We start from the raw sequence: 12481 nt of genomic DNA, 5'->3' as shown, positions 1-12481 counted from the left end.
AGAACAAACGAGTTGGCTGCGAACCCCCCGGTCTCACTTGAAAATCGTGGCATGGAGGAATTTTAGGTCTCCTCCCCTCTACCTCCAGCGTTCAAGTCCTGTGAAGTGCAGGGCACTACGGTATAACCAACTGAAACGATGGTCAATTCACTGTGAAGCGGCGGTGAAAAGCACTCACGTGCATATTCCTACTTCTTCCGTATATATAGCCGGACAGGGAGCAGTTAACTCAGGCCATCACAAGGCGGGGCCAAGACTAACAAAAGAGAAATAGTCCTTTCACCATGCTGAGGTTGCTGCAGCCATACGTGAGCTTTCGGTAGACAAGGTATCGGGGAAAGCAAGAAAGAAATGAAAAAACACAACGATACACAAGTTCGGTCTCAACTAACTTGCGTGTCTAATATAATTATAATATCATTCAGTGTACTGTTGCAACTTCATTGAAATTTTTGTGGAAATTATCCGCAGAACTTAACTAATTAGAGTTGGTACGAATCCGTACGTTGAATTGGCATGTACGTATTACACGCAAAATTGGGGAAGGTTCCTCCTGTTGCCACTGAACGGCCGCACTTAAACCCAAACTTGCGTAAAATATAATTCTGTTTTGCTTTAATGTGACCAACGCTTCATTTACGATATTTAATACTAGTTATCTAAGCATTTCGCTTATGTTTATAGAAACATCTGTCGTAGCGCTGCTCGTGACAGCTACGAATACGGTAAAATGATTTATGGGAAACACCTACTGAAATGACCAACCTTAATTGTTGTTAATTGTTGCTAACACCGCATATTGTTGTGTCAAATCCAACGAAGATCGAAAAGAAGAAACGATGGGAACGAAGAGTATGGGTTGGTACGAACGTTAACCATTCAAGTTCCGCATTTGGTAAACGTCACGTCCATGTGTTAGAAAAGGGATTTTGACGTACACGTGCAGAATAACGGTTTATAGTAATAAATTTTTAATAGGAAATTCAATGGCACCGATTTAGAACACACAAGAGTACTACCGTACGTAACTAGATAGTACGACTGAACGTGCTATTTTACGTGCAGTTGGATTTCGAAAATGGATATTTCAGGTTCAACTTGTCACACTTCTTTATTAAGCTGAAGATTTCTGTTTTTCGTTCTCAAGCTTTCGTAGCTTGTAGGCTTGTCCTTGTCTTGGTTCACCTTGCCACTAGCAACGAAGGTTCCATTCTATATTATTCATCTTTCTTATTTTCAGATTAAATCTATCACAGTTTCATCGGCTTCGGTATCCATTCAATTTCAAATCTGACCCATTAGCTTTGCCATTGATATACCCAGTGAAAGCTGGGCTATGCTTTCGATTACCAACCTAATTCTAATTAAAAAACACAAAAATGAATTTAGTAGCAGGCCTGCGCCAGCTAATTTCTTTAGGTGTGCCTCAACCTCATTCTACTGTCAAAGGCTAATTAACATCACTCTATTATCGAATGGATATTGTGATTATGCTAGGTCTACGAATGTAGCCAGCGACAATTACGGATAAAACAATTAAAAAAATAGAATAAAATGAAAAAATAGGCAACAAAATCTTGCCTAACGGTAAGCGTTTGATATAAGATTGGCTAACAAAGTATCAGGCCTTGGTTCAAGGCGTACAAATTGATTTCTACATAGACAAGTATATTACAACAATTGTATTTTGTTGTTGCATAGGAAATATGCCATAATGGAGAGATGGAAATGATCAAAGCTTTCGAGCTTTATGTTTGTAGTGTTGCAGGTCAGCCATACTAGCAATGTGGCTGACCTGCGATACGAGTCGGGTGTGTATTTTTTAAACGTACGTTGAGTATTCTAAGTGTAACTGCACGAGGTGATTTTTGGGGTTGTTAGAATATGGAGGCACGTAAACGAGTCGTACTTATTTGTCATCTGACAGACCAAGTCCACGTTGGTTATGGATGGAACGCAAATTAGCCTTTTCTAACATGCAAAAACGATGGAATCCTTGACCTATGCGAAGTTCGTCTAGTTATCTAACCTGCAAAGTATTAACAGGCCGCTCCTAATATTTCGTATCTCTGGTTGAATCACTAACACTTTGAACATGTTGAAACATGTCCAGGTAGAAGAAGCAACTCACTTAGATGACTTACTTACAAAGGTCATCTAGTTCCACAAATATGCCAACAAATCATGTGCGGCGCAATGCCATCAGGTAAAAATGACACGACAGATCAAAAGCAGCTACTCACTCTTGCTTCAGTAAGATGTTAAGTCATCCATTTTTTGCACAGCCCGTAGTGTTTCCTTCTTCAGTAGCACTTCACAGGTCATTGCCTCGGTGCTGTTGATTCCCGCCATACTTCCTCTTATCGATACGCAACGATTAACCCCGTCTGTACGTTGCCCGCCAAAACATTGGCGGGCAACGTACAGACGGGACGGCAAAGTAGTAGCCGGAATCATAATCAATACTTTTCAGGACGGTGCCGCAACAGTTGTATCTGACTCATATGCCGGGACTTTTCGAGCCTCAGGCTAACAGCAGGCCTTTTTTTTATGGCAAAGCAAATAAGGCTATTAGATGGAAGAACGAGTAACAGAAACAAACATTGTATGCAGCAAATACATCACAAATAAACGCGAGTGTTTTTACATATGTGTTATGTATTTCCGTGTTAACTAGGGATGGAGGCCAGTCACTCAGACTGGAAGAATCCATGTTGAGCTTAAGAGCCATTGGTACTTAGCCTGTTTTCTCTTTGTGCAGAACTTGCGTACGCGAAGTAGGAGGGTTCTAATTGCATTAAGAGCTGGAAATATGAAGGAAAGGTTATTCGGCGGTAATTAGAACGAAGGTAAAATAATAATTTAAAAAAATTGTTTGCTGAAGTGTACCACTGGGCTCATCTTTTTTCCATTAATACCTAAACAATTTTTGGCGAGCGATCGACACCGAATGGTGTATACGCATGACGGACACTGAAGCGCTCCTCCAGAGTCTCTTACAAAAGAGACTCTGGAGGCGCGTTGGTTGGAAAGAATCTTGGTGAGACGTTATATAGAACGACAGCAACAGTAAACCAGCACTAGCAAAAAAAACAGATTTATTTGATGGCTGCGCCGTGTGCAAATAGCATTACTCGGCAGGGTCTATTTCAGTCTACAGTGACAGAGGCTCTGACACAGCTTTTGTCGGGAACATAAACGTGGCAAACGACTGTGCACCAAAAGAGTAAGCATCAGCTTGCTACGAAAACCAGTGACCAAACGGTATAATGACCCCACAACGGTTCATCGCTAGTCGAGGGGGTACAATAGATTTATGTGCCAGCAGATTCTTATTTGGTTTGTCTCATTATGGAACGCCAGTGGCTCGCTAAGCGAGGTTAGATGCCAGAGTTTGCACCGCCATTCTTTCCATCACCTTCTGCGCGTAGTGTTTGGTCGCCATTGAGCGTCCGCCGAAGGAATTTGCAGTCGGACATTACGGATGCTCCAGGTTTTTGTCACTCAAAGCAAGCACACGAGAAAGAGAGCAGGAGGCTGAGGCACCTATTGTCTCTTGTTTATTTTCCCATCTCGGCGCGTTTAATAAAAGGACGCTTGCTTGTGGGTAGTTCAACGTGTGGAAATGTGTGTTCGTCGGGATCAAGAGTTTTCAACCTGCTGAAAACATTGAGGCATAACGTAGAGACGTGTCGCTGCGGGTGCAGGAACTGGTAAATTAAAGAGCTGAACCTATCCGCGGCTAAGGATTATGCAAAAGGATCGACAGCTTGTAAGGACTCTTCCGGAAGTGCGCAAGGAGGTCGCCTGGGACGAATGCCGTACGAGCTCTGTGATTCGATTGAAGTTTTTTGCATTGGTGAGTAACTGATATGCTTCGAAGAAGGCTTGGGAACAAAAAGCATAAGAGGTTGCTTGTACAGACGCACGAGCGTAATAGTATCATACATTTTACCCCTACCAAAAGCTCTTACCGAATGTTACTCTGACATGTAACTTACTGGCTATATTCGGCGATGATTTTAACAGAGAGTCGCAAACGACGATCGATTGCAGATCATTAAGCCGAAACCTTTTCGTCACAACGCAGCGTAAAAACGATTGTTAGGCAAGCTGTGCCTTATCTGGATTATAATAAAGCTCTACAGACACACATGATCTGCTATAAACTTCTTGCAAGTTGATCCCTATTGTTTGTATTCTATACTCATGTTTTCTTCGAAGCCTCAATGTTTTGCTCTCTTCGAACAATAGGTGGCATTCCCGGACGACGTCTTTTCATTTTTCCATGGTTGAAGCAAACAGCAGTTCCGGCATATTCGACTGCCGGACAGAATGAAGGCAGCTCCCACCAAATGCTTTAATGCGTTTGGCAGTGAGTCGGCTTATATGAGCACCATAACATCACGATTTCAAATCTCAGGCGGAACATCCTATAAGATTTCCTGTGTAACTTGTGTGCCTATATAATCTCTGGTCTTAAAAAAAAAATAAATAAAAATTGTGTACTTGAAAATCTCATCTTCGGTCATACAGGCCTACCAAATTTAGCTCTTCCGCTCCGCAAGTGATTCGAGAATTTTCTCAAAACTTGACATCACTTGATATCGTTAATATTGTGTAATAACTACTCCGTATCCCACATCAATTCGTCCCTGTTACCTTATGCCGAGCAGGATGTGGAAGAACAAAAAGGAAATATATTTTACAATTACTCAGCTCAATAAAATTAAAATTCTAATTAGTCTCTGATTGCTCAAGGGTGCATCTCAGGAGAGAAACAAAATGAACTAACATTCGAAGAATTAAAGGTTCTGGAATAGCTGCATTGGTCTGCTGGTGAATCATTATAGTTTAGCTTTGTGGAGATACTTAAAAGAAGAAGGGTCTTTAGCTTCTCTCCGTTGCTGTTAACGCAAAAACGTAACAGTTCTTGTAACGTACTCCAACGTGCTTAGAAGCCCAGCCGATGGAGGAGCAGTCGTTCCTCTGCCCGCTTATCTACAGTGGCGGAAGTATAGTGGAATTAATCCGGTTAAAACGTTTATGCGTTCGTCTTCTAGAAGAACGCGGAAGAACGACCGACCCAACTCGAACGAGCCTGTTTCTCTCCAGGTTGCCCCGAGGTCTAGTTGCCTTTTGAACGCCTTTGCCCTCGCCTAAACCTTTAAATATGTATTGGTGTGGAAGGCACAGGGGCAAAGCGAGAGCAGCAGGCGACGACGCCCTCATCGAGCCGCGCCCGGCCCTCGCAGGCGCCGTCTTGGAAAGTAATCGCGTTTACGAGAAAAGTCGAGTAGTTACTCTTAATCGAGTTAAACTGAAGCTGCTTCTAGCTCCCGCTTATTGGAAACATCCAAAGTGACTCTTAACTTCTAACCTGCCCTTCTGTTCCAATGAATCCAATCCAACTTCAACCTCTGGTTTTCCTTTCGACACTTCTAGTTCGACTCCTGGATACTTTCCACCTACAGTATAAATGGATGTCTATTGCCTAGCCACAATGGCACTCGAACCGATACGAAGCGGGTGTGCGCGCCAAAAAATGGGTCAAAGGGATTTGCCACAGCTGTGACACTAGTGAGCCCGATGACCATGAAGACCAGTTTCGTTGCATGTGAGATGAATTACTGAGTACGACTGTTTTAATGAGATTCATGGATAGGTGCGCCCTTGCTTGTGCCGAAATACTCTTTCACAGGCACGAAGCAGGAATGCGTAAATAGATGGCATTAAGCCGGCACAGTACTTATATTACCCGTCTATTGCAAACCTGTTAAAAATCATAAAGCAAACAAAAGAGCTGAATGTTCTAATAAGTAGTTTGTATTCTTAGCGTAGTAATAATTATCCTCCCTCCAACTAATTAGATTTACGTTGCTAGATCAAATCCCTGCACCCAATGACTACTTCGGCAAAAGTTAAGGGAGGCTGTCTAGTTAAATGGTCCTCTCTGTAAAGTCCTCTCATCAAGCATAGCTGTTTCGCAAAGTCGTGCAGCCCCCAAATATGATTTGTAGGCATCTTTACAAAAGCCCCTATGCTAACCTTTAGACTTTCAGTGGATGACGGATTAACCCTTTTTACAAATTCCTGGTTGACCCTGTTAGATTTTCCCGCGTTTAGATATGCGTGCTCGAGTAGCAGATTTTGCATTCGGCATTGCCAGCAAAAAACAAATTTTTCTAGGCCAAAGTAACTGTGGACGCTTCGACTTTGTCCGGCCTGGCGTGGTCCGTGCATAGTTAACTGTTCGATAGGAAACAATGATTCCTGGATGCAAAGAGTTCCTATAGTCCAGACCACGGAAAACTTTATCTGGTATGCAGCTCTGACGACAGGAATCATTGAAGTTGCACGATTTTGTAAGGCCACCTGAGACAGAGCATGGACCTGCAAATAATGTCTTAGCTACCTAACCGCATCCACCTCAAGTCGCTCGCTCAATGTAATCCGCCCCAGCAATTTTTTAGCGTGCGCAAAACAGATCTTCGTTTTGCCGGTGCTCTTAAACAGGAAATAATCATTTTATAATTGACATACACAATATAGGTGATATAAGATAATTACTGTTCAGCTCGTCACACATGATACAATTTACAACTCCACTTTTCAAATACATACACCACTATGAATAACATTAATGATAACGGCCTTCGGTGGCATTTTATGTACGTTCACTGGTCTTTTTTGCCCAGGAATACAGGCCAGCATCCCCGTGTAATTTTCCCATATAGTCTAACCTAAATATCGTAAGCTTCGTGATACTAGGATGTCACAGACGGATGAGTTTCCATCGCCATTTTAGGTTTGACACAGGTTTCATAAGTTTTGGGTCTTGACTAGGCTATTTTATATATATATATATATATATATATCAATGCCACGACAAGCTTGCATTTGTAATAAAAAAAAATCCATTTCAGAGTAACTAATGCAATTCAAGGTTGTGGATAGCGTGTCAGAGGTTTGCTCAACATAATCTTAGTTAAGTTCCGGCCAGCCAGGAACGGGGACGAATCTTTCCCATTCATGTCTGCCGGCCTATAAAAAGAAAGAGAGAGCATTATAGCCTACAAATACAGCCTTTGGTGCATCTGTTGCGCTTCGTGAATGAAGTCTGGTAGAAATATGATCCTCTTGATCAGTTATGTTGGTTACGACTTCTTATGACTCTAAATAACCAAAAAACTTGGTTCCGGATAGCCATCCATGGTTTTTTTCGGTATGATAGATGATGATTTTATCGGACGGCAAGGTACATATGGAGTTTAACAAATCCTCTGCTGGAGTCCTTTAAGTAAAACTGACGTCTAGGTATGGCTGTCAGCAGTTGAAGCCACGTGTGCAATCTGGTGTCTGGAAAAGAGGAATTTACAGTCTGTTTTATCGAAGTCCAAGCTCCAACAATTGCCGAGTATTTATCCCCCTTACATTTTTTTCTCACAAATTGCTAAAATGTATACCGGTATTTACGTCAATATTGGCACCAATAAAGTCAACACGGTCCCATAATCAGTGGGGCAAGATTGAGCAGAGCACAATATTGGCAATATTGAATATTTACGTAGATCAAACATACTCGTGGGCCGATGATTTACTAAAAACTATGAGCTACTACTTGAGCTATGGCGGTCACGGTTGTGAGCCTGGCGCCGTACTTATTCCGTCAGAACCCCAATCATTTTTACATCAAAACACCTCTGTCCGGCCCAGACAGTTGGCCAAACTGCGGATTTGAGAATCGTGAAATGTATGCCCATCCGTGCTCCATTACATGCATGAAGCGAGAGCCTCTCGTAGATGTATAGTTAGTTTACGAAGGTTAATATGAAATAAATACTTCTCGAACCTACATATCGCTTCATTATCAATAGAGATGATAGTATAGTAAAGAAAATAACATAGTTCTGCAAGACAAAGATTAAGTAGCCACGTACTAATTGTAACTGGCGGAAAAAAATAACTCTAACTAAGTTAAGGTCACCACATTGGTACATCTCTAAGTTCGCCCATCTGCTGGTTAGAACGGAGAATCAAGCGAATTGCTCATGCCGCCAAAAATATATCCTAACAACAAAAATAATAATACTTTTAGTAAACAGGAGGCGAATTCTGATATCGGGAAGGTACAAGCGTGTGTTTGTATATAATTTGACCGTCAGTAGACACTAGTTAATGATAAATTAACAACATTTTATAATTGCTAATCTGTTGACTGTTGTACAATAGTCGACCATTTAGTTACAACGTACAAGTATCATAACTTGGGGTACTGAAGTTTACTGTTCAAACGCTGCCAACAGATTTTTATGTAGCTTTCCTAATTCGCTTTTTAACGCGGTCATTCCCAATGATTTATGTTCAGAGTGCTTAAGACGTTCTTTGCGGGACATGTCATACGCAGTTCGTCCTTTTATCTCAAATGGGTGTAAGACGCTCAAAAGTCTCCTAGGTCTCTCGACAAAAGGATACCTCAGACATATGGACGAGTGAGTTTTGTGTTCTTGCAGGCTCTTTTAAGACCACTGCATTCATGCGTTATCGAAAACCTCTTAACTGCTCTGAAATCCAATGGCATCGCTAAAACGATCACGAAATGGAGGATAAATTGAATTCTGTAGTTAAAAAGTCACACTGAGGTATATAGTACATAGTGTATAATACAATTGATGATTTCGATTTTTGCAACGTATTAGCATCATTATAAAAGTAGGCTGATCTTTACGAGTCTGGCAGCACGATTTCCAAGTATGTGTGTGTGTACTGACGTCGTGAAGTTATCGGACTCCTCGATACAATGCAACGAGGGAATATCATTACTTGCCCTGAGTAAAATATTATAGACTCAAACTGAACTAGAACGAGGCATATACCACAGACATCCAACGGAACAAAGTGGCGCTAAAAGGATTCCTATAAAGTATACTGACTCAATACCACAATAGGAGCTTGCACGCTGATATCCGCGGCTAACAGTTTTTACTGTTGACTTCAGGCTCAATGCAGGGCTACAATCAGCTGCAATCAATAGCTACTTAATGCAGTGGTTGTAAATTACAACAAATCTTCAAAATACTAGCGTCGACGGACGTTCCCTCACCAGTAAGCTTCAGATGACAGAACGCTGTACCCACAGCCGTAATGCAAAACACGCTTGCTTTTTCTAATACACCCCTCTTGGAACGTGTCTCGCTGTCCTCAGAATTACCGCGCAGCCCTAGAATTTTACGCAAGTCACGGTCGTTTTATTAGTCTTGGATACTAAATCTGGGTTAAATTCCTTCTCAACTGCATAATTCAAATAAGTCACTAGGTCTCCTCGTTAGCGATCCTGCGAATCAAGTTCATCTCACAGCGTAAAGTCTTCACCCCGTCCGTATTGCGTCCCTTTTCAGGATACTCTTAAACGTACGTTTCCTTTTGCAATAGCCACTCTATTGAATGGGTTAGCATCAATCATTATTCTTCCTAAATCTCGTGCTTTTTGTGTAGATGAACGATTTTGCCAAGCCAGTAGTAAATTATTCCCGCACGGAGCTGTGAACTTTGAAATATAGCAAATTCCTCCACTACACACATATATATATATATATATATATATACAGACGTACTATACGTCGCGAAATTTGCTATATTTCACTATATATATATATATATGATTTATAACTAGCCCTTAGTTGATCAATAGTACAAATTATACAATAACATTTTTTGGAAAGGTTCCCGACTCAAACCTGGCGATCAGCCCAATTCAGGTAGTTATGCCTAGCGCAGGCAAAACGCCTGGCAGGACCTGCCAGCGGTGGCAGACAAAGGAATTACGACGAATTAGCGAAATGTTTATGCCTTAAACCCATCATACTTCAGGCGAGACAAAGTACGCTAAACCAGCTTTTCTAATTTTTAATTACGTTACGGAGTCTGTCCCCATAAACATACATGCATATTTTTCAACAATGCGCTTCTTCTTGCTCAAATCCTACTCCATCGGTATACTTAATTACGCGTTTTTCATAAGGAGTGCAGTATGTTCGTTTAATAGAATTGCAATTTATCTAGCCCAAAGATCGAATCACAACCAAATCAGTCGCCCCGTCTTCGTATCCAGTGGTCGTACTTAAGCCAAACCCAGACTGCCAGCCTATAAGAAGAACCTTTACAGCTAATTAGGAAGCGTCCACTGTTGCACCGGCCATCGAGACGGGCCTCCGTCTATTTGAAGCTGAGATCCGATACCTGTATTGTTGGCCCTGTCGGGCTAGCGAAGTATTTCTGCTATCGACCGAATGCCGCCTATGGTGCCCATTTCCCTCTAGTAATTCCTGTATGTTCCCTTTCTCTCTCCCGTCGTTTAATCAACCATCGAAGAGCTCTTTGGCGTGCACCGTTACTGTTACCGAGTGTCTGTCTAACGGAAAGGGTTGTATCTAAGGCTCGTGGCTCCGTGCCATACTGTTCCCGCGCTCTTGACGAGCCGACGCTTAACATGCCATCTACAAGCAGGCGCAATATAAGATAAACGATGATAAAAAAAAGAGGGAGTACGAGTGGACGGGTACGTTGCGGAGAGCCGTGCTTTTTGTACTGCTCCTTGTGTATCTATCCAAATGGACACGTACACATAGGTCCTTGGATGTGTGCCTTGTTAGGATTCGGTCAGACTTTATACTCTAGACACCATAGAGATAAACTGTACTCTATGCTCTGTTTATCTGTCTTCTACATTTGTGTTGCCGACGGGGGTAGGACGGAGCTCGGGTTGAACGGATAACTGTTCGATAAGGACTACGCTGTTTGCACCGCCGTTAACGAGTAGATACTTGCTAGCATAACTAAGCTCTGACGCCGCTCCGACAGCCGCAGATGGGTTGGATCACGAACTTGGTTCGAGACCTAGCCACCACCCATAGTAAACACAAAGTCTAACTTGTCCAGATCAACTGGCCGACAGTAGAAACAACAACAGCTAGTAACAGAACGAGCCTTTGCGGTTGGCAACTGTCGCAGGCACAGCAGCCCCAAGTTAGAGCGATATGATCGCTCCGAATGCAGTACAATATGGCGCCAGCGTATATCAGATAGAGTTTGCGTTTTTATGGCTACGTTGTGTTAGCTAAAAAAAACTCCTGTGCTGTTATCATCATCTCTATATTGCGATGGACAAAGCTTGTTTCGAACGACGTGCTCTTCTTGGAAAAAAGTTCATACCAACCCAAAGTGCGGACGTTTTAAAAAGCCTCTACCTAGGTTTTGCCCACTACGCCCATGTAGGTGTCGCAAAGCGATGAACGACCGTCCGAATAACAGGTGCTAAACCTTCGACGTTCGATGACGGACCAACAGGAATTAACCTCTAAACAGTTAATCATATCAAGGTGAATTAGATGATACGTGCAGTGAGGCTGCCCGACAGCTTAATGGACAAGCGTAGAAAAGGATATTCAAAATGAGATGTGAGCCTGTATTGAGAACCATTTACGAAACAGCTTGAATGATAGTTCTATTTGAAAATGAATAAAATCCTACGGTTTGGTGATTATTCAAAAGAAATATGCTTCCCGAAGAGAGATCAATTATTCCTATTCGGCATCGTAAATAGTATCGAAATATTTCAACGAAAAGTAGCCGCTGCTCAGGAATCCTTGCTGAAGTCTAGTAGTCGGTACATTTCAGTGACTGTGTACTTCGTTGGCTTTGAGAGCATAGCCACTTCAACAAGCCTGATCAATTGAGGCCTAGTGTAACAATGATCTTTGTTGATGAATGGCTCTAAGAGAGTTTCCCAGCCATCGAACACGATACAGTAACCTTCTATCTTGGACAAGTGTCACATGAAAATCTTATTGGAATGAAGACCTTTCAGTACCGATAGACATATCGCAGCAAAGGTAGGTAAACTATGAAAGAGTACAGACATCACATGTGACAGGAACGAAAATGAAACAAGACGACGTTTAATGTTTAGTCTTGATAAACATGCTCTGTAGTGCTCAGCTGTAAAATTAAAATGTTAAAATCCTAGTTACTGTCGACCATAATTTCTAACCTAATGGCACCTGAGGCCCCTAGCAATTTTAATTCAACACAGAACTATTGCGTCACAAACATATTATGACTCCTCATCTACTATGTTAGCGTATACATACATTGTTATTAAAACAATTTTTTGGGGAACTGGTAAAAACACAGAAGAACTGCTTTGACCTAACACAGATTTGTCCAGAAACTAGCCTTTACCTCAATTGTAAACTTGACGTCACGTCCATTGCTTCAATGCCGACGAAATTTCCTCATCGAAGCGAACAACACAAGCTTGTACATTTACAAGCAGAAGCTTGAAAGCATTCGCCGGGCCCAGGCTAATGCTTTGTCCTTTGCCTCAAGTCCTTTGGGGTACAAGTTTAGATCGATAAAACCCTAACTTGACCCTAAGTTCCCATGTCGTACAGTTATTTATACCGCCACGCTACTGTCGAAT

The sequence above is a fragment of the Varroa destructor genome, unplaced genomic scaffold, assembly GCF_002443255.2.
Source record: "Varroa destructor unplaced genomic scaffold, Vdes_3.0 BEIS01000004.1, whole genome shotgun sequence".
NCBI lineage: Eukaryota > Metazoa > Arthropoda > Arachnida > Mesostigmata > Varroidae > Varroa > Varroa destructor.
This window is presented reverse-complemented; position numbering follows the sequence as displayed.